General features: G+C 48.5%; 1 protein-coding gene across 1 annotated transcript in view; it reads right to left on the reverse strand.

Annotated features, from left to right (window-relative positions):
* The window catches only part of LOC147737513 (uncharacterized), an 89,388-nt gene extending 72,968 nt beyond the window's left edge, over positions 1-16,420 (reverse strand). Inside the window, exon 1 of the mRNA XM_086935300.1 lies at positions 16,313-16,420. The gene's annotated coding sequence lies outside the window, so the exon portion shown is untranslated. The remainder of the gene's footprint in view (positions 1-16,312) is intronic.
* Positions 16,421-20,844: the final 4,424 nt, after the last annotated feature.

Genomic DNA, 20,844 nt, shown 5'->3' on the forward strand with positions numbered 1-20,844 from the left:
TGCCGTGCCTAGTAAACACACTCCCTCTCCGCTGTGATGGACACCCCTTTGGTTTCACCTCCTGCCGTGCCTAGTAAACACACTCCCTCTCCGCTGTGATGGAGAGTGGTGTAGAGAGCAAAAATCTACGTTCTCTATACCTTGACTTTTTTTGTTTCATTTAAATGTAAATCCAGTATTTGTAAAGCGCACAGCAAACCCTGAGGCATCCCGGCGCTTGGGGCTGTCGGGAAGATTAAGCAAGCTATTGCCCAGAGTCAAATGGTGCTGGGCTGACCTGCTGCCAGGGATCGAACCGTGAGCCCCAGCTGCCGGTGTCAGTCACCCTCTTTTACATTTGCTCATGCAAACCCTTGACAGGGTTTAGGTATTCAGGCCTGTTCTTCTACTGTTGGGCCAGCGCATGCTCTCAGGACGAGAGTGGTAAGTGCACCCAGATTCCATTGTGCATAATCTTCATTGTCTGGATTTCTTCCTGGGTTCAAAGTGTTCCTCTTATCTACTCTATCAGATGCTATCATTGGGTTGCTGTGACTTATACCCAACCCATCTGAATGACAACAGATGAGTTCAGCCCTTATGGGTGTTTATTCTGTGGTGACACTAATCTGTGGTTCACTTCTTCCCAGTATGCATGCATGTAAGATTGTCATAGAGGCGGGGAGGTTTACTTACAGCTTCCATCTACAGTGTAGTGCATAGTGAGGTGTTTGAAGTCATTATGGCTGTACTTTCTCTTACATACAGGGGTTTACTAGTGTTTTAGGGCTTACTGAGAAAGAAAGATTTCTAGTAATAAGGAAGAGACAGAAGAGACCCTGTGGTAGTGGTCCGCTACCTTTTGTTGTTTTATCCCTTTCCCCTTTCCCCTGGGTACTTCCGTGCAGGGTAGGGTGCTGTATACTCCCTGGGAGTTAGTGTAAGGGGGAACTTGGAATTGTACATAGCCCCTGATGAATCTGTTAATATGTGAGGTCATAAGCAGTGTATTGCGGGCGTAAGTTATAATTAGCTCAGGTAACTCTGAGCCTAACTATAACGTCCCTGTAACCTATGGTTTTTCCATTGAATACAAACACTACAAACACACACACACATATTTATGTGTATGTATGTATATATATATATATATATATATATATATATATATATATATATATATATATATATATATATATATATATATATATATTTACTGAAAAAACTAAGGTTTAAGTAATGTTACAGTTAAGTGAGTTGTCAGTGATAACATTAATGCTTTGAACTAGAAAAATCACAGAAATTCACTGGTTATTAGCAGCGCTAACTATGACTTGCGCCCTGTCTTGCATTGCTTTTGACCTCACATATGACATCACTCATGACTTGTTTTATGACATCATTTATGACATCACTGATGACATCTCAAATGATAATATTGATGATATCCCTGATGACATAGTTTACATAGTGGTGCATAAGTACCATATTACTTGTCTACCTATTTTGTACACTCGGTCCAGGTAATGGATGTAAGTCTTTACAAAACACATCTGCTCCTACTCATCATAGGTGTGTAGAGGTATGGAATATGTTATAAATCTTTATACTGAAGAGTAAATCTCTGCAGGTAACAGCTGACATGTGTTCATTAAGTTCCACACACGTTTTATGGTTCTTCAGAAAGAGGAGTAAGATTCTAAATCTAGATAGTAACTTTTATAAGCAGCCTTGAACTATTAGAGAGAACTGTATCAGCATGACAATTTCCACATAACATAGAAGACTCTGTGCACCAGGTACTAACCTATGTACCAAAGCTTGTTTTGCTTGAGAAGATGGGCTAAAGACAGTATAAAGGGTGCGAGTTGAAGGGTGTTTAGCACTTCAGATATTGGTCAATTTTAGCAAATAGTGGCTTTTTTGACAGCTGTGCAATGTACAAAATTGATACTTTTCAATACTCGGGTGTGTTTGATATGAAAGTTTCACTGTTTGCAAACAGTGTGGTATAAAGTAAACTCCCTCTATTGAGTAAGCTCTGTTTACAGTACCCAGTTCTCTACTGATATCATCTTCATTTCTGAAAGTAGGTTCGGTGAGTTACAGCTGTTTGTCCGCAGTAGGTCGTTTGTTTTGAAACTGACATTCACTATTTTTTTTAAACTTGGCTTTCTCTGAACAGTTGTATACAGATCGTATTCTGTACTCATGGAGGGCTTCCTATATACCTGTGGCTGATAGTTAATGTGAACTATTCTAGCTGTAAAGTGTATGGTGTAGGGTCAAGGTTGCACATAATGATGCTTCCTACACCTAAGGGAGGTGAATCGTGATGGCAGTAGTGATGGCTGATATTCTCCTGAGCTATTCTGTACTTACTGTCCGGCCCCTAATGTCATAGTATTTTATAGATCAATATGTGGGAAAACAAAGCTTGGATGATGTCATCAGTGATCTCATCAATCCTGTTGTGTGAGATTTCATCACTGATGTCACAAATTATGCCATTGAACATGTCATGAGTGATGTCATATGTGAGGTCATTAGCAGTGAATTGGCGGGGGTGCAAGCTATAGTTAGCACTAATAATTTTAACTAGGGAATTTCTTTTTTTTTTTTACTTCAAAACGTTAATGTTATCATTGACATATTCACCTAACTATAACTTTACTGTAAACTTTGCAGTTAAAAAATAAATAAATAAATGAATACATCCTGTATGTAAATGCAAGCCCCCACTGAGCCTAGTCTTTGGCTGTGTGCTGCAGGAGGTTGGCTTCAGGGCCGGCAACCAACATCCCCCCCTACAGCCAACCCTTTCCTGCGCAAGGCCAATAGGGTTGGTCATAGGGCTTGGGGATCCCAATCCCCAGGGCCATTTTTCTGTAATTAAAGGGTGGAGGGAGCCGCACAGCACCCCTCCCCAAGCATTCTTAGGCCCTGGGGACTGCACCCTCCTGTGGGTTATGCGCTGGCTGTAAACATGCGGATGGGACCGACCTGGCATACATTTAAATGCTTGCCGGGCTCGTCAACCTTCTATTGTTAGAAGGATGTTGATAAAATCAATGACAATGATTTGGATGGTGATCTTAAAAAGCACCCAAAAACTATTTATTTTGTACTGCGTGCTATGAAAATGGTCATCAGTATAACTGCACACGCACACCTGCAAATATGCAATTGTGATCCACCTTTTGCCTTATTTTACGGCGCTTAACTAGAACTGTCACGGCCACGGGAATCTGTTTAACTTGCCTGATTGGGAATCTGTTTAACTTGCCTGATTTAAGAGGACGCTGTTTTGGGGCAGCTCATGCGGAGGTCGCTCTGTGCTACATCTGTGCCCATACCTCGCAGCACCCGCTACGCGGGTGCCGCTTCGACTGTCAAGATACCGGGAGGTGTTCACCGGCTGCTGATTGGGCTGTGCAAGTGCCTGGGACCGCGGAGGGTGAGCGAGCGGGCTAGCGACCGGCGCAGGGACTCAGTTGTCCAGGAGTCCCTGCGAGACTACAACACCTGGTCTGCGTTGCTTGATCGGCCCCGCCCACCGGCTACCACGGCTTAAAAACTACCAACTCTCCTACCCAAAACGGAATCTGTTTAACTTGCCTGATTTAAGAGGACGCTGTTTTGGGGCAGCTCATGCGGAGGTCGCTCTGTGCTACATCTGTGCCCATACCTCGCAGCACCCGCTATGCGGGTGCCGCTTCGACTGTCAAGATACCGGGAGGTGTTCACCGGCTGCTGATTGGGCTGTGCAAGTGCCTGGGACCGCGGAGGGTGAGCGAGCGGGCTAGCGACCGGCGCAGGGACTCAGTTGTCCAGGAGTCCCTGCGAGACTACAACACCTGGTCTGCGTTGCTTGATCGGCCCCGCCCACCGGCTACCACGAGGGAATTAAATCAATATTGAAACCCGCTCCGCGGGAGCGCCGGGCTAAGCCCGGGCAAAGGGCGGGCCGTCTGAGGCCGTCCGAGGTTGGCCAAGGTTGGGTTGGGCCCGGTTTCTTGGTTTGCTGTGATATATACTTTCTTGCAGTTTGTTGCTCACTTCGGACATCTTTATTTCGTGCTTCCAATTGTAGCTGTTGTGCTTAGAGAAACATGCCTGTGAAAAAGCAAGTTATCCCTAATAACACCATTGATAATTATCTTGTACATGTTGTAGAAAGAATCAATAGTGATAGGAGATCTTCCTTGGGAATAGATTCACCTACCCAATCTCCCCTTATTGATATTGAGTCAGATGATCCTTTTGCGCTTCAGATAAATAGTAGCTCCAATGGTGAAATACTTGAGTCTCTTCCTGATACCATGATCATTCAGCCTAGTGGTATTGTCGCTGATACTGAAGACACTAGTGTTAATGAAGCTTTGATAGAGATATCCACTAGTAACGAGTCCCCAATCTCCCCTGCAGCACCCATTTTAGTCTCGAAGATTATTGGGGAAAACCAAAAGGTTTTGCCAAAACGGGAGTGTTTAAGGTCAGCCAAGAATAAAGTAGCAAACCTTCCGAGGAAACTCTCAGAGGAAGAGGAGGCTGATCTGACTAGTGAGGCTTATGTTACACTTTCAAATGCCCAATTTAACAAACTACTGTCATTGATGGAAACAAAAATCAAAGGTGTAGTTAAACCTCTGGTCAGCAAAATAGATAAGTTAACCTCCGAGGTTAACCGATTAGAAGGTTTATTAGAAAAAACCCTGGGCGAAGTAGGTAAACTCCCGGAAATTGTTTCTTCTAGGATCGAGTCTACTCTGAGCAAACCAGCCACTGTAGTTAATAGTGGATTTATCCCTACCCCTGCATTAAATCCTTTAATGGCACCCAAGATTATCTTTCCAGGTGATGCTCCTAATGTCTCGACTTCAGTTCCCGTTGTTGTTGACCCAATCATTGAGAAAGGGACTTTTGAGCTTGTAGTTGAAGCTTCCCCATTGGTACTTGTCCTTGCTAACGTCCCTCCCTTGGCCCAAGGTGAACACGAAACAACATCTTCCTTAATAAACAAATCTTTATCATGGCTGACCAACAACATGGTAATTTCTCCATGGGGAAAGCAGCAACTCTCGGAAGAGAAGGGAAGGGTTCAGTGGATTGGGGACAGGGTCAAAAAGTTTAAGGGGGAGTGTGTTGTCCTTCACTTTTCTGACCCAGGGGTCTTGCCTAACATTTTGCCCAATATTTTACCACCACAGCGGAGATCAACCTCAATTGTTCCACTGACTTTGGACTTCTTCTACCCAAGGAAGGGAAGTGGTCCGAATTCAAGTATTTTGAGAACCAAATGGAACATTGTGACCAAGAGGGGGAGGAAGGATGTTGCCTCGGTGGACTGGGGCTTGGGGTTGGAAAATCGTTTCTCTGCATTATCAAACTTGAATGCTTGTGATTGACAACCATCTATTTGTAATACAATGCCACTGATTGTCTGTGATGAAAGCACTATTGGCGAGGCCAGCTACTTAACTAAAGATCGTACTAAGGGGCACCCCGTTGAGGATCAAGCAGGCCCATCCAATGAAATTATTAATCCTAACGATATTGGTGGAAAGATGATGCATGAGACTACTACACGCCCTAGTTCTGTCATGACAACTAACACGGGGAACCTTTTGTCTTGGAATGTGGCTGGTCTATGTTCCAAGATGGATTGTGCTGACTGGTTTGGATTTATTAATAAGTACGATCTTTGTATCTTCCAAGAGACTTGGGCGTGTGACCCTGTTTTTGCTTTGGGGTATATACATTTTCATGTTCCTGCTTCTAAGGGCCCTAAAGGGCGTCCGATGGGGGGTCTTACTATATGGATTAGGCAGTCTTTAAAAACTGTTGTAAAATGTGTGGAGCTTGACCAAAAAGATATCCAGCTCATCAGACTCACTAGTGATCTACCCATCTCCATAGATATTTATAACATCTATGCTGGAGGTGGAAACAAAGGTAAATCTGAGGTTCTTTTGAGCCTCTTCAATCTCCTTGAGATACATTCTGCAGGGAAAAACATACTAATTGCAGGCAATTTAAATCGCACTTTTGAACCTCTCATCACTGGTGACTCCCCTCTCGGGGTAGAGGAAGATAAGTTATGGGATATCCCTACATTAGACACTCCCGCGATAACTCGCTGGACGGCTGACATACTAGGCTTAAATGCAATGTGCCTGGAGTATGGGCTACGAGCCCTGAATGGTCGAACAAAGTCAGATCGTGTTCCTGCCATGACTTTTAATAACGGGCGAAACAAAAGCCGCATTGATTATGTCATTTGCAGCATATCTATGTGGTCATCTGTTAGCGACATGTATGTATGTATGTATGTATGTATAGGCATTTATATAGCGCACTACTTACCCGTAGGGTCCCAAGGCGCTTCGACCGCTGCGAAACCCTTCCTGGCTTCCCTGAGAGATGGTCCCTTAATGGGTATCTCCAGGGTGAGACCAGGCATCCCCGGCGCTCTGGTGGGGCCGGTAGTGAGGATGAGGCAAGCTAATGCCCAGAGTTGCCGAGTGTGATCGCTGATCAGAGTGGGCACCGAGGCGAGAGAATTATCGAGTCCGCTGACCCTGGTCCAGAAACCTGCCACGCCGGGAATCGAACCCTGGTCCCGGGCCGTCCTCTGCTCTCGGGTCTGCCGCCTCTAACCAGTGAGCCACACTACCTCACATGGTGGTAACAGCAAGACCAGAAAGCGACCACGACCCTCTATGTGTCTCTCATAATTGGTGGTCGTTTAAAGTAATAACATCAACCCCTTCTGACCTACCTTTGCTCCCGATGATTGTTCCAACTAACAATATGCGCAGGTTAAGATGGTCAGGTGTCAGGACAGACCAGCAGGTCCTCGAAAAAATAGGAGCAGCGACAGACAAGGCCATTGCGGCCCTGGAGAGCGTAGCTGGGACCTCACAGGGATATGAAGACATAACTAAAGCACACACGACTCTCTTTAATGAAGTTAAAAGTTACTTCCTAAAACCTGTACATAACAACAGGGTCTCCCCACATAAAGCTGTAAAGTGGTATAATCAGGATTGTAGGGCGGCAAGATCCAACCTAGGAGCTGCCATTAAGAGTAACAACCTGGGCGAGATTCGATCTGCCAGGAAGCACTATAAAAATTCTATTGCTAGGGCCAAAAGAGAATGGGACGAAGCCCACTGGCAGAAGTTGAAATGTGCAAGCGATCGTAAATGCTCTAGACAATTTTGGCACATTGTCAAGTGGGGTCACGATAGGCCCCCAGATGCTCCCAATAACAATGGGGCATATTATCAAGCCTGTGCGCTAAAATTATCGCCGCTTTATCGGCCGAAAACGGCCGATAAAGCGGCGATAATGGGCTTGATAATATGCTCTGTGGAATTCCAATCGAAGCCCATGTTAGATGTCTTCACATCTAACATGTGCTTCGATTGGAATTCCATAGAGCATATTATCAAGCCCATTATCGCCGCTTTATCGGCCGTTTTCGGCCGATAAAGCGGCGATAATTTTAGCGCACAGGCTTGATAATATGCCCCAATGTTTCTCATGATGCATGGGTCAAATTTTTTAGTGAACAATATTCTTCCAGGGACCAATTCGGTAACAGTTCCTGCCTTACTTACCTGTTCGCATATGATGATATCTTTGCTCAGAGTGAAGTTTTGTCTGCCCTGAAATCTGTTCACAGTGGCCGAGCACCGGGCATTGACGGGGTCCCTGCGGATGTTTTTTTAAACGACACCGATAGGTGGAGCAAATACATCTGCTTATTACTAAATCACATTGCTAGGGGTGCTGAAATTCCGGTATCCTGGCGGGGCGCTGTCATTATTCCAGTATATAAAAAGGGAGATCGTGCCCAACCTTGTAATTACCGCCCCATCAGCTTAATTGACACCGTTCAAAAGGTTGTAGGGCGTGTAATTATTAATAACCTGCTTGATTGGGTAGAGGAGCAGAATGTTCTATCTCCTTTCCAGGCTGGGTTTCGCAGAGCAACCAGCACTGTGGACCAGGTCTTCAGTTTTCAATTGATCCAGTGGAGGACTGTGGTACTGGGTGGAGGTAGTCTTTATGCAGCATTTGTTGACCTACGGGCTGCATTCGACCTGGTGCCTAGGGCAAAATTGTGGGAGGTGCTGGCAGCTCTGGGGGTCTTAATGACCCTGTTGACCTTGATCATGAGACTCCATGAGGGTACTTACGCTGAAATCCAATGGGGTGGCTATGGAAACGACACTGTCGATTTTCCTGTTGAGCGTGGGGTTCGACAGGGTTGTTCTATGGCACCAACATTGTTTACTCTTTTTATTAATGGCATCGTTTCCCGTATGCAATCTCAGTCTCTGGATGCTCCCTCTCTCGCAGGTGTAAAAGTTCCTATTTTAATGTTTGCCGACGACACCTTAATTTTATCGAAATCCCCCAGCGGCCTGCAAAAGGCACTGGTAATTTTTGACAAGTTTTGTAGTGACCACGGCTTGGAGGTAAACGCAGCTAAAACAAAACTCATGGTTTTTAATCCTTATAGAAATTTCAAATCTAAAATATCCATGAGTGGGCGTTACCTTGAAGTAGTCAATTCTTTTACTTACCTGGGGATCCACATTTCAAATGATAATAGATGGAACCATCATTTAAACATTGCAGTACTAAGACATAAACAACTGGCTGGTACCATCATTAAGGAGCACAGCAAATCATTGACCTAACCGATTAAACCCCCCTTGATCATATACGAGGCTAAGGCAATAGGGTCAGCATTGTATGGGGCAGAGTTGTGGGGGCAAGAAAACCTCCTGGAGCTACAGACATCGGAAAATAACTTCCTTCGGAAACTCACAGGTACCCCACAGAGCAGTCCCCTTTTGCCTCTTAGATATGACCTTGGCAGGAAAGAAATCTCGGCAATCTGTAAACTTCGTCCGATATTATATTGGCGTAGAATCTGGACCACCCCTGAGTTGTCACATTATGCAGAAGGGTTTGCTGATGTTGTCAAAGCGGACCGATTTAACAAAATTAGATGGTTTAAATCATTAAAATTTGCATTATGTGAATTAGGACTAAATGAACTGTGGTCCGATCCAGCCGGGTCATCCTTTCCATCTAAGTCATTTATAAAAAATCTTTTCTGGGAACGGGTTGAAAACAGGAGTTTGCTTAGCACTAACAATGGGTCTATGACTACTGCTTTCCTTGAAGTTAAGCTGTTTCCTACGTATGAAATGTACTGGGATTTTATAACGAAACCCATGGATAGGAAACTGTTTTTCCAAATGAGGGCTGGTTCTCTACCTCTACGCAATTTAACATCAAGGTGGAGCGATGGAGGTCCAGCTACTTGCCCAGTATGTGGGGAAGGAAAGAAAACGTTAGGTCATTTCTTGTTCTCCTGTTATGTATATTCCGCTCCCAGACGTGTTTGGTTGGCTCCTATTTGTAGAAACCTGGGTACTAAAAGTAGTATGGTAGCCTTGCGTATTATAAAATCTACCTCCCTAAACTGGATTATAATAGCGACTGCAAAGTATCTGGGGTGGGCGTGGGTAATTAGGAAGAGATTGCTAGTAGGGTAACTACTCTCTGCTTAGTTAATTGAACAGAGACTGCTAGATTATCTATTCTCTGTTCCGTTCCCACGTGAGGTGTCTTATCGGATGAATAATTTTAAAAACTTTTACTGATTTTTAATAGTGATATTGGACTGTTTTTTTAACCTGATTTTAATCAAATGAACTTTGCACCTAGGATTGTACGAAGTATGCTAAAATGTGATTGTATTCCTTATTATGTTCAATGTGCTTATGTCATATTCGATCTTGTAATTTAATTGTATTTTATTATGTGTTTGTATGTCTGCTTTTATGAGTAATACTCGAATAAAGCACTTTTGAATTGATAGAACTGTCACGCCTCGGACGGTCAGCTTGTGAAACAAGATTGCAGAGTGCAACAGTGAGTCTGTTGTTTCCCTGCTGAGTCTTCTGGTTCTCTGCTGAGTCTGTTGGTTACCTGCTGAGTCTGCTGGTTCCCAGCTGAGTCTGCTGGTTCCCTGCTGAGTCTGCTGGTTTCCTGCTGAGTCTGCTGGTTCCCTGCTGAGTCTGCTGGTTTCCTGCTGAGTCTGCTAGTTCCCTGCTGAGTCTGCTGGTTCCCTTCAGAGTCTGCTGGTTTGCTGCTGAGTCTGCTGGTTCCCTGCGGAGTCTGCTGGTTTCCTGCTGAGTCTGTGGTTTTCTGCTGAGTATGCTGGTTTCTTGCTGAGTCTGTTGGTTCCCTGCTGAGTCTGCTGGTTCCCTGTTGAGTCTGCTGGTTCCCTGCTGAGTCTGATGGTTCCCTGCTGAGTCTTATGGTTCCCTGCTGAGTTTGCTGGTTCCCTGCTGAGTCTGTTGGTTACCTGCTGAGTCTGCTGGTTCCCTGCTGAGTTTGCTGGTTCCCTGCTGAGTCTGTTGGTTACCTGCTGAGTCTGCTGGTTCCCTGTAGAGTCTGCTGAATTCCTGCTGAGTCTGCTGGTTTCCTTCTGAGTCTGTTGGTTCACTGCTGAGTCTGCTGGTTCCCTGCTGAGTCTGCTGCTTCCCTGCTGAGGCTGCTGCTTCCCTGTTGAGTCTGCTGGTTCCCTGCTGAGTCTGTTGGTTACCTGTTGAGTCTGTTGGTTCCCTGCTGAGTCTGCTGGTTCCCTGCTGAGTCTGCTGATTCCCTGCTAAGTCTGCTGGTTCCCAGCTGAGTCTGCTGGTTCCCTGCTAAGTCTGCAGGTTCCCTGCTGAGTCTGTTGGTTCCCTGCTGAGTCTGTTGGTTATCTGCTGAGTCTGCTGGTTCTCTGTAGAGTCTGCTGAATTCCTGCTGAGTCTGCTGGTTTCCTGCTGAGTCTGTTTGTTCACTTCTGAGTCTGCTGGTTCCCTGCTGAGTCTGCTGGTTCCCTGCTTAGTCTGCTGCTTCCCTGCTGAGTCTGCTGGTTCCCTGCTGAGTTTGTTGGTTACCTGTTGAGTCTGCTGGTTCCCCGCTGAGTCTGTTGGTTACCTGTTGAGTCTGTTGGTTCCCTGCTGAGTCTGCTGGTTCCCTGCTGAGTCTGCTGGTTCCCTGGTAAGTCTGCTGGTTCCCAGCTGAGTCTGCTGGTTCCCTGCTGAGTCTGCTGGTTCCCTGCTGAGTCTGCTGGTTCCCTGCTGAGTCTGTTGGTTACCTGCTGAGTCTGCTGGTTCCCTGCTGAGTCTGCTGCTTCCCTGCTGAGTCTGCTGCTTCCCTTCTGCGTCTGTTGGTTACCTGTTGAGTCTGCTGGTTCCCTGCTGAGTCTGCAGGCGTGCACTGGTGCCAGGTTGCTGCCTTTGGTTTATTACCTGTTCCTATAATACACAACCCTGCTAATAGGCAGTCACTTACTGCAGGTTAGAGGGAGCACTACGCCCAGGCCCTCGCCTCAGCGGATTACATCCTCATTGGCGATCTGAACTTCCACCTGGAAAATATCAATGACGTCAATATCAACCACCTGCTGGACAACCTCGCTAACCTCGGCTTCAAACAACTCTTCACTTCGCACACTCACACCGCAGGCCACACACTCGACCCCATCTTCGCTGCCAACAGCCACGTCTCCTTCGGCCACACCACCGAACTCGACTGGACAGACCATTACTGCATCCACTTCTCCTACCAGAAACCACCTACTCACCACCACCGCACACAACCCCCCCGACGCAACTGGAGCAAAGTCTCAACAGAACAACTTATCTCCACACTCGCCCAGACCCCACGGCCAGAAACCTCGGCCCGACACAGCTGCCACCGACCTGCATCGCTCGTTAGCAGACTGCGCCAACACCCTCGCGCCGCTCAAAAAGTCCTCAAACACCCTGCACAGTGCCAAGGCCAGCTGGTTCACCACTGATCTACAGAACTCCAAACAAGAACACTGCAAAAGAGAGAAGGTCTGGCTCATGGATCCTACCGAACCCAACCACATCGCACTCAAAGAGTCCATCCACAAGCATCACCAACTGATCCGCACCGCCAAAAGAACCCACTTCAAAAACCGCATAGACAACAACGCCCACAACAGTAAAGAACTCTTCGGCATCGTCAAAGAACTCTCAAACCCCAGGACCTGCTCCAACGAACCCCCTCCGTCACAAGAGCTCTGCAACTCCCTCACCACCCACTTCCGCCGCAAGATAGAAGAAATTCACAACAGCTTCAGCCCCAAACAAACCGCAGACACCCACGAACCCGACGCCCCGAGCAACACCAACCTCCTCCACACCTGGACCCTCATCAACAAAGAAGATGTCACTCACACCATGGCCTACATCCACTCCGGATCCCCATCGGACCCCTGCCCTCACCACATTTTCAATAAAGCTAGCAACATCATCACTCCCCACCTCTGCAACACCAACAACAGCTCCTTCGAGTCAGTCACCTTCCCGGAAATCTGGAAACACGCAGAAGTCAACGCACTACTGAAGAAGCCCAAGACGGACCCAGACGACCGAACAACTGCCGGCCAATCTCCCTCCCCTTCCCGGCCAAGGTCATCGAAATAGTCGTCAACACCCAGCTCTCCCACTTCCTAGAAGACAGAAAGACACTCGACACCTCCCAATCCGATTCCGAAAAAATCACAGCACTGAGACCGCACTCATCACTGCCACAGACGATATAAGGATAATGCTCGACAAAGGAGAAACCGCAGCACTCATCCTACTAGACCTCTCTGCCACATTCGACATAGTATGCCATCACACCCTCCGCACACGACTCCACAACGCAGTGCAGTATGACAGGTTTCTTATAGTGCAGTAAGATGCAGGGCAATGTGACAGGTTTCTCATAGTGAAGTAAGATGCAGTGCAGTGTGACAGGTTTCTCATAGTGCAGTAAGATGCAGTGCAGTGTAACAGGTTTCTCACAGTGTAGTAAGATGCAGTGCAGTGCGCATAGAGTCCTCACAGTACAGTAAGTAACAATGCAGTGTGCATAGATAATTCATAGTGCAGTAAGATGCAGTGCAGCATGTACCGACTGGTCAGAGTGCAGTATATACAGTACAGCGCACAGAGATTTCTTACAGTGTTGTATGATGCAGGGCTGCGTGCACAGATTTCTCACAGTGCAGTAAGATGCAGTGTAGACTGCAAATATACTTCACAGTGTTGTAAAGATGCAATGCAGTAGCACATATTCCTCAGGCAGTAAAATGCAGTGCAGCATGCAGTGATTTCCATCGTTCAGTGAGATGCTGTGCAGAGATTACTCATAGTCCAGTCAGTTGCAGTCCAGTGTGTACAGATTCCTCACAGTGCAGTGAGATGCATTGCAGCTTGCGCATATTAATGATAGTGCAGTAGGATGCAGTGCACAGATCCCCTCTTTAACACACATGATGACAACAATCAACCCCCAGGGCGGAAGGAAAGCCCCCCAGGGCCCATGGATAGAAGAGCTCAGCTAAGCCCCAGGGGCCCCGGATAGAAGAGCCCAGCTCAGCCCCAGAGGCCCAGGGTTCCCCGGATAGAAGAGCCCAGCTCAGCCCCAGGGGCCCCCAGATAGAAGGGCCCAGCGCAGCCACAGGGCCCCAGGATAGAAGAGCCCAACTGAGTTCCAGGGGCCCTCAGATAGAAGAGCCCAGCTCAGACCCAGGGGCCCCGGATAGAAGAGCCCAGCTCAGCTCCAGGGGCCCCCAGATAGAAGAGCCCAGCTCAGCCCCAGGGGCCCCGGATAGAAGAGCCCAGCTCAGCCCCAAGGGCCCCTGGATAGAAGAGCCCAGCTCAGCCCCAGGGGCCCCAGATAGAAGAGCCCAGCCCAGCCCCAGGGGCCCCTGGATAGAAGAGCCCTGCTAAGCCCCAGAGGCCCCCGGATAGAAGAGCCCAGATCAGCCCCAGGGGCCCCGGATAGAAGAACCCAGCTCAGCCCCAGGGGCCCCCAGATAGAAGAGTCCAGTTCAGCCCCAGGGCCCCCAGATAGAAGAGCCCAGCTCAGCCCCAGGGGCCCCCAGATAGAAGAGTCCAGCTCAGCCCCAGGGGCCCCTGGATAGAAGAGCCCAGCTCAGCCCCAGGCCCCCAGATGGAAGAGCCCAGCGAAGCCCCAGGGGCCCCCGGATTGAAGAGCCCAGCTCAGCCCCAAGGGCCCCCGGATAGAAGAGCCCAGCTCAGCCCCAGGGGCACCCGGATAGAAGAGCCCAGCTCAGCCCCAGGGCCCCCAGATAGAAGATCCCAGCTCAGCCCCAGGGCCCCCGGATGGAAGAGCCCAGCTCAGCCCCAGGGCCCCCGGATAGAAGAGCCTAGCTCAGCCCCAGGGGCCGCAGTTAGAAGAGCTCAGCTCAATCCCAGGGGCCCGGATAGAAGAGCCCAGCTCAGCCCCAGGGGCCCCCGGATAGAAGAGCCCAGCTCAGCCCCAGGGGTCCCGGATAGAAGAGCCCAGCTCAGCCCCAGGCCCCCCCGGATAGAAGAGCCCAGCTCAGCCCCAGGGGCCCCTGGATAGAAGAGCCCAACTCAGCTCCAGGCCCGCCCTGGTAGAAGAGCCCAGCTCAGCCCCAGGGGCCCCCGGATAGAAGAGCCCAGCTCAGCCCCAGGGGGCCCAGGATAGAAGAGCCCAGCTCAGGACCAGGGGTACCCGGATAGAAGAGCCCAGCTCAGCCACAGGCCCCCCCCCCGGATAGAAGAGCCCAGCTCAGCCCCAGGGGCCCCCGGAGAGAAGAGCTCAGCTAAGCCCCAGGGGCCCGAGGATAGAAGAGCCCAGCTCAGCCCCAGGGGCCCCCAGATAGAAGGGCCCAGCACAGCTACAGGGGCCCAGGATAGAAGAGCCCAACTGAGTTCCAGGGGCCCTCGGATAGAAGAGCCCAGCTCAGCCCCAGAGACCCAGGGTTCCCCGGATAGAAGAGCCCAGCTCAGCCCCAGGGGCCCCCAGATAGAAGGGCCCAGCACAGCTACAGGGGCCCAGGATAGAAGAGCCCAACTGAGTTCCAGGGGCCCTCAGGTAGAAGAGCCCAGCTCAGCCCCAGGACCCCGGATAGAAGAGCCCAGCTCAGCCCCAGCGGCCCCCAGATAGAAGGGCCCAGCACAGCCACAGGGGCCCAGGATAGAAGAGCCCAACTGAGTTCCAGGGGCCCTCGGATAGAAGAGCCCAGCTCAGCCCCAGGACCCCGGATAGAAGAGCCCAGCTCAGCCCCAGGGGCCCCCGGATAGAAGAGCCCAGCTCAGCCCCAGGGGCCCCATATAGAAGAGCCCAGCCCAGCCCCAGGGGCCCCTGGATAGAAGAGCCCTGCTAAGCCCTAGAGATAGAAAAGCCCAGCTCAGCCCCAGGGGCCCCCAGATAGAAGAGTCCAGTTCAGACACAGGGCCCCCAGATAGAAGAGCCCAGCTCAGCTCCAGGGGCCCCCATATAGAAGAGTCCAGCTCAGCCCCAGGGACCCCCGGATAGAAGAGCCCAGCGTAGCCCCAGGGGCCCCGGATAGAAGAGCCCAGCTCAGCCCCAGGGGCCCCCAGATAGAAGAGTCCAGTTCAGCCCCAGGGCCCCCAGATAGAAGAGCCCAGCTCAGCGGCAGGGGCCCCCATATAGAAGAATCCGGCACAGCCCCAGGGCCCCCAGATGGAAGAGCCCAGCTCAGCCCCAGGGGCCCCCGGATTGAAGAGCCCAGCTCAGCCCCAAGGGCCCCGGGATAGAAGAGCCCAGCTCAGCCCCAGGGGCCCCGGATAGAAGAGCCTATCTCAGCCCCAGGGCCCCCGGATAGAAGAGCCCAGCTCAGCCCCAGGGCCCCCGGGTGGAAGAGCCCAGCTCAGCCCCAGGGCCCCCGGATAGAAGAGCCCAGCTCAGCCCCAGGGGCCCCAGATAGAAGAGCTCAGCTCAGCCCCAGGGGCCCCGGATAGAAGAGAGCAGCTCAACCCCAGGGGCCCCCGGATAGAAGAGCCCAGCTCAGCCCCAGAGGCCCCGGATAGAAGAGCCCAGCTCAGCCCCAGGGGCCCCGGATAGAAGAGCCCTGCTCAGCCCCAGGGGCCCCGGGATAGGAGAGCCCAGCTCAGCACCAGGGCCCCCGGATAGGAGAGCCCAGCTCAGCCCCAGTGGCCCTGGATAGAAGAGCCCAGCTCAGCTCCAGGGCCCCCCGGATAGAAGAGCCCAGCTCAGCCCCAGGCCCCCCCCGAATAGAAGAGCCCAGCTCAGCCCCATGGGCCCCCGGATAGAAGAGCCCAGCTCAGCCCCAAGGCCCCCGGGATAGAAGAGCCCAGCTCAGGACCAGGGGCCCCCGGATAGAAGGGCCCAGCTCAGCCCGGCTCCTGCAGAGATTCCCTCCAGGATTATTCAGTCTATTTCTACAAACACAGCAAAGGTGCTAACAATCTCCTACCTGAGCAGAGACCTGTGTAGACGTGTCCAGGCTCTCTCCTCCCCCTGGGGGGCCTTGGGGGGTCAGATCTGGGGTCTGAGGGAGGGGGATCTGTAGATGGAGGTAACTGCCCACCAGACAGGGCTCCTTCCTCCTCTGCTGCAGCTGAACACACACAAAGAGAGGCCGGAAGAGATGTCACCGCCGTTGCTGGTGCTGTCTCTGTCGCCGCTGACCCAGAAGAGGAAACCCTTCTCCCTTTCAGCCAATGTGCAGCTCAGTGAGTTTCATCAGCAGGCGAGGAGCGCCCTCTGGTAACCGCTGACGGAACTACTGCCTCCAGTCTTTAAGAGTGAATTGGAAATGACAGCCTGAGTTTCATTAAATACATGAAAATGTAAGAAAACTGCTAGAATTAAACTAGTCAACGTTTTTCTGTTTTTCTATTTTCCCTGTTTCTGTGGGTAATTCTTTATATTTGATAGGGCTGTGTATACTCAAACAACATTCCAACGATTTGCCCCAAATTAAATTTTGCATTTCTCTGCATTTTTTACCCACTCTCTCCCCCCAAAGTTTCACTTATAAAACAAAATAAAGTAGATTACAGTCTTAATACATTCATGAGACAGAACAATCGGGTTTGACTCTCACAGATTTCTCCCTCAGTGGATGGTCCCTTGGCAATGAGTGACCGGTGCCGGGTCTGAGGATGAGAGGGTATTCCAGCACTAACAAATGTCAGAGTTCTGCATACAAGCTCTTATTAGAGTTACCACCTGCCTTTTGGTCATGTTTTAAGAATTTGCAAAGGCCCGGATATTATTCTTCAATAAGAATTTGAATAACAGTGTTTGTATTCATTTTTAACATGGCTTTGCTGTCTTTATTTACTTTAACTTTCAGTCGGGATTCATTAAGGCAGCTCTAGAACACATTTTAAAGTGATTTCTGCTTATATTTGATATTTTAAGTTTGCACCCATTAGAGGAAAAATGCCAGCTTTATGTAATCTTCCTACTTTTGTGCTGGCTGGGACATGAAAATACAGGCCATGCCATGCCTATAAAAGACCGGCCAGGTGGTAACCCTCTCTCCTATCATAAGACACTCTTCTTCAACGCACTATCAATGTGCGGGTGTAGGAGGGCTTCGTAGCACCGTCAGGGAAGTTGCATTTGTTGCCTCTGAAGTGACATTAGATCTGAAAATGCATACACATCAGATCCTTTAAGTCTTACTCATCATGAGTGACATTCACACATTTAGAGGTCGTGCTGAAGTCTCACTCACACATGGCTGAATCTTATAACTGGGAGACAGGAGGGGGTCCCAGTATTCCATATGTGACTTTGGTCGCACTTCTACTATGTGCAGAGTAGACGCTTACAACTAAAGAGGGAGACACTATTCACTTCAAAGAGTTCAGCAAACCCACTGTCAGACATTTTGATATCACTACATTTTCAATATTTCACCTTGCGGCTGCACAAATTATACTTTCGGTGTAATGTTAATTTAGATGTCTGCATTAATGATTTGGATGTTACCTGTTTACTCATCATTCCTATAATTTCACAAATGTTTCTTCCTCTGACATTATTAACGTCAAATGTAATGTGACATCACTTCCGGTGAGGTCATCAATAGGCTAGTTCTTTTTGTCTCCTAAGAATCTCAAAACCTTGACCTCTGTGAAGCACATACATGTGCGCTCATCTGGAGTAAGGGGGAGGAACACGCTCTTCGTTCAGAGATGAAAGCGCCTGAAAGCAGTGCAGGCGCTACACTGACACGTCCCTGCCAAGTGTGTGATCTCTGCAAAAAGATATGAAATGTGTGTTGCAGTTTAATTGCACTTCATGTCAGTGTTGTTCAACTCTACAATGGTCACAAAGTAGTTCCCCGCTTGAGTTCCTATGAGTACCTTCTGTCTCTTAACTTTCACACTGTGCTGTTTCTGCTTGAAATTGTCCTTGGAAGAGCATCCTGTCTTTTCTGAGAGAGAAGTCACACTTATAGGGGCATATTATCAAGGGGGCTTATCTCCGCTTTTTTGGCTTTAAAAGCCAAGAAAGCGGAGATAAAATTATCTCCCTAATACCTAGCTGTTGCTAACACCAGTTAGCGACAGCTAGTAGGAGATAACGACCATCTTGGGCCCCACTTTGCATGTCAGTGATATTTATCACTAATGACATGCAAAGTGGGCGTGCCAAGATGTTAGCGACTGAAAACAGTTGCTAACATCGCTATCTCCTATTACCAACTTTTGGAGTTATTCGCGCTAAGCGCGAAAATCTCCAAAAGCTAACACCTACCCTGAGCAGTTCTTAGCCATGTTATCCAATGGGAGGTGGATAACATGGCTAAGAGCATTAGCTCGCTAATGCATGAATATCGCTGACTTTTCAGCGATATTCATGCATTGCGGCCGATTTTTATCGCATTTGCGATAAACCTTGGTAATACCAAGGTTTATCTGCGATAAAAATCGCCGCAGCTCGGCGATAATTATTTCACGCTAACCAAGCAATAGCGATAATTATCGCTATTGCTTGGTAATATGCCCCATGTTTCCTGGAGAAAGTTGTTAAAGGCACTGTCTATGTTTCTGCTGATTCCTGGATTTGACTGAAGTGAGTCTAATGCTGTGCCTGGTTGGGTTCACAAAAGAAGCCCTTCAAAATGCTCTCAGTGCCTTGGCTAAGATCTGGAAGACAGGACCTCTGCTCCACTGGGCTGTGTCTGGCACACAAGATGTTGCCTTTGAGCCTCCTTCAGTTCACACTGACACATACAGGGGATTCAAAGGGCGTCTGATGAAATATCTTCATCCCGCAAAGAACACTACATAAACCGAGGAGGCATCAAAGAATCTAGCACACCGAAGTCATTGGGGGTAGAAGTTGCTCCTGCTGCAGACAGTCTTCACCACACCCAGGGGTTCAGGGGAAACAACACCCATGTGGCAACAGAGACCATGTATGAAAGGACTGACTTCATGTTCAGCTTTTCTGCACAATACAAAGCCCCTGAAAGAGAAAAGAAAAGGGACTCTTCATTCAAAGTGCATCACTCCTTTTGCTTGATTGTTTCTATTTTCACTTTTTGCCATTGAGTTTCAAATGTGATTATTACATATGATTTGGGGTGACTGATGCTTCTAGGGTGGGGGTATTAGGGGGGTGGATTTTAGTTTACATTTTTCAGGGTTTCATTTTGTTCCCGTTACCAGTCACATGCTCCCGCGAGTTGTACAGGATTGCTTTGATTCTAATGACTACCAAATTGTTGTCAGACTGTGAGATGGGATATATTATAAAGTCATGGACTGATAATAGTTTGAATACTAAAATTAAGAGGGGGCCTGTGATGTATTTAGATTCTGTCTCCCCTGTTCTAACATAGAATACTGATGATAGAGGATTCCTAGTTTGTCAGTTATTGCTGGATCTGGGATGGCTGAGGTTGATTAATAAAGACCTCCTGTGTCTCATCAATCTTGCTGTGAGAAGTACCTTTATTACACTGGCGACGATCGCGGAGTACGGAGAAAGGTGTACTTAAAGAGGTGGAAGAAGCGGAGCATGGTCAACCTCAACATCGAAACGAGGTTTAAAAAAAAATTGAAAACGAGAGTTAAAAGAAACGCGTTGGATTACCTGAAAACCATCAAGGTTGTATATCGAGTGGCTGCTTGCTGGAGAGTGATTCGGATTTTTGATGAATGACTTTCTTTATCGATAAAAGTAGGTAACCCAGTGATGTCAGAGCTGCTCGAGTTGTTGCACGAGGAAACCTCGAAGTGGTGCAAGTATCGAAGTCCAAGCCTCGTTTTCGAATGCGCATAAAGGATTGTGGGAGAAAACAAGCTCAACTTGAAAAGAAAGCTGCTTTGTGTTTCAACCCTCATTTTGAAGAGTTGCAAAGGAGCTTGGGTAAAAACAAGGGCAATTGCCGAATAGAAATAGATCTGGTTGCTCGGCAGCCATTTTAAGTGTGTTGTTTTGGGAATTAATTTTATCAATAGGATTTTGACTCAAGAAGGCTACTTTTAATCATTTTAAAAAAAAGTTTAATAAGAAGAACAAGACATTTGTGAGGAGGAACAATTCATTGAGAAAACATTGGGAGACTGGAGATTCTTCTTACAGAAAAAGGAATTTGTGCTTACGGCGATAAACACACCTGGTCTAAATTTTTTTTATATTTCTTAGTGTGTGAACATTTTAATTTAAAATGAAAAAATTACAGCTGCGGTGCATCCATCGGGGCGTAGGGGCGTAGCCCCACTAAGCCTGGTGGATGCACCTGCAGCTGCGACAGTCACAAGAGACTCAGAGTCAGAGAGAGCATCTAAAATGAAGCGCAGCACAGGCTTCTAAATCGGGATCGGGACAGACACAATGTAATCGGGAGTGCGCAGGGGGTGGGGCTGGCCTGGTAACCTGGGTAACAAACAATAACAACAAACACCTGCGACTCGAGTTGGACTCTGCAGTCTGCGCATGAGGCATTCAGGGCAGAAACTTGCCAGCGCATGCGCGTTA

The sequence above is a fragment of the Lissotriton vulgaris genome, chromosome 1_1, assembly GCF_964263255.1.
Source record: "Lissotriton vulgaris chromosome 1_1, aLisVul1.2, whole genome shotgun sequence".
Taxonomy (NCBI): Eukaryota; Metazoa; Chordata; class Amphibia; order Caudata; family Salamandridae; genus Lissotriton; species Lissotriton vulgaris.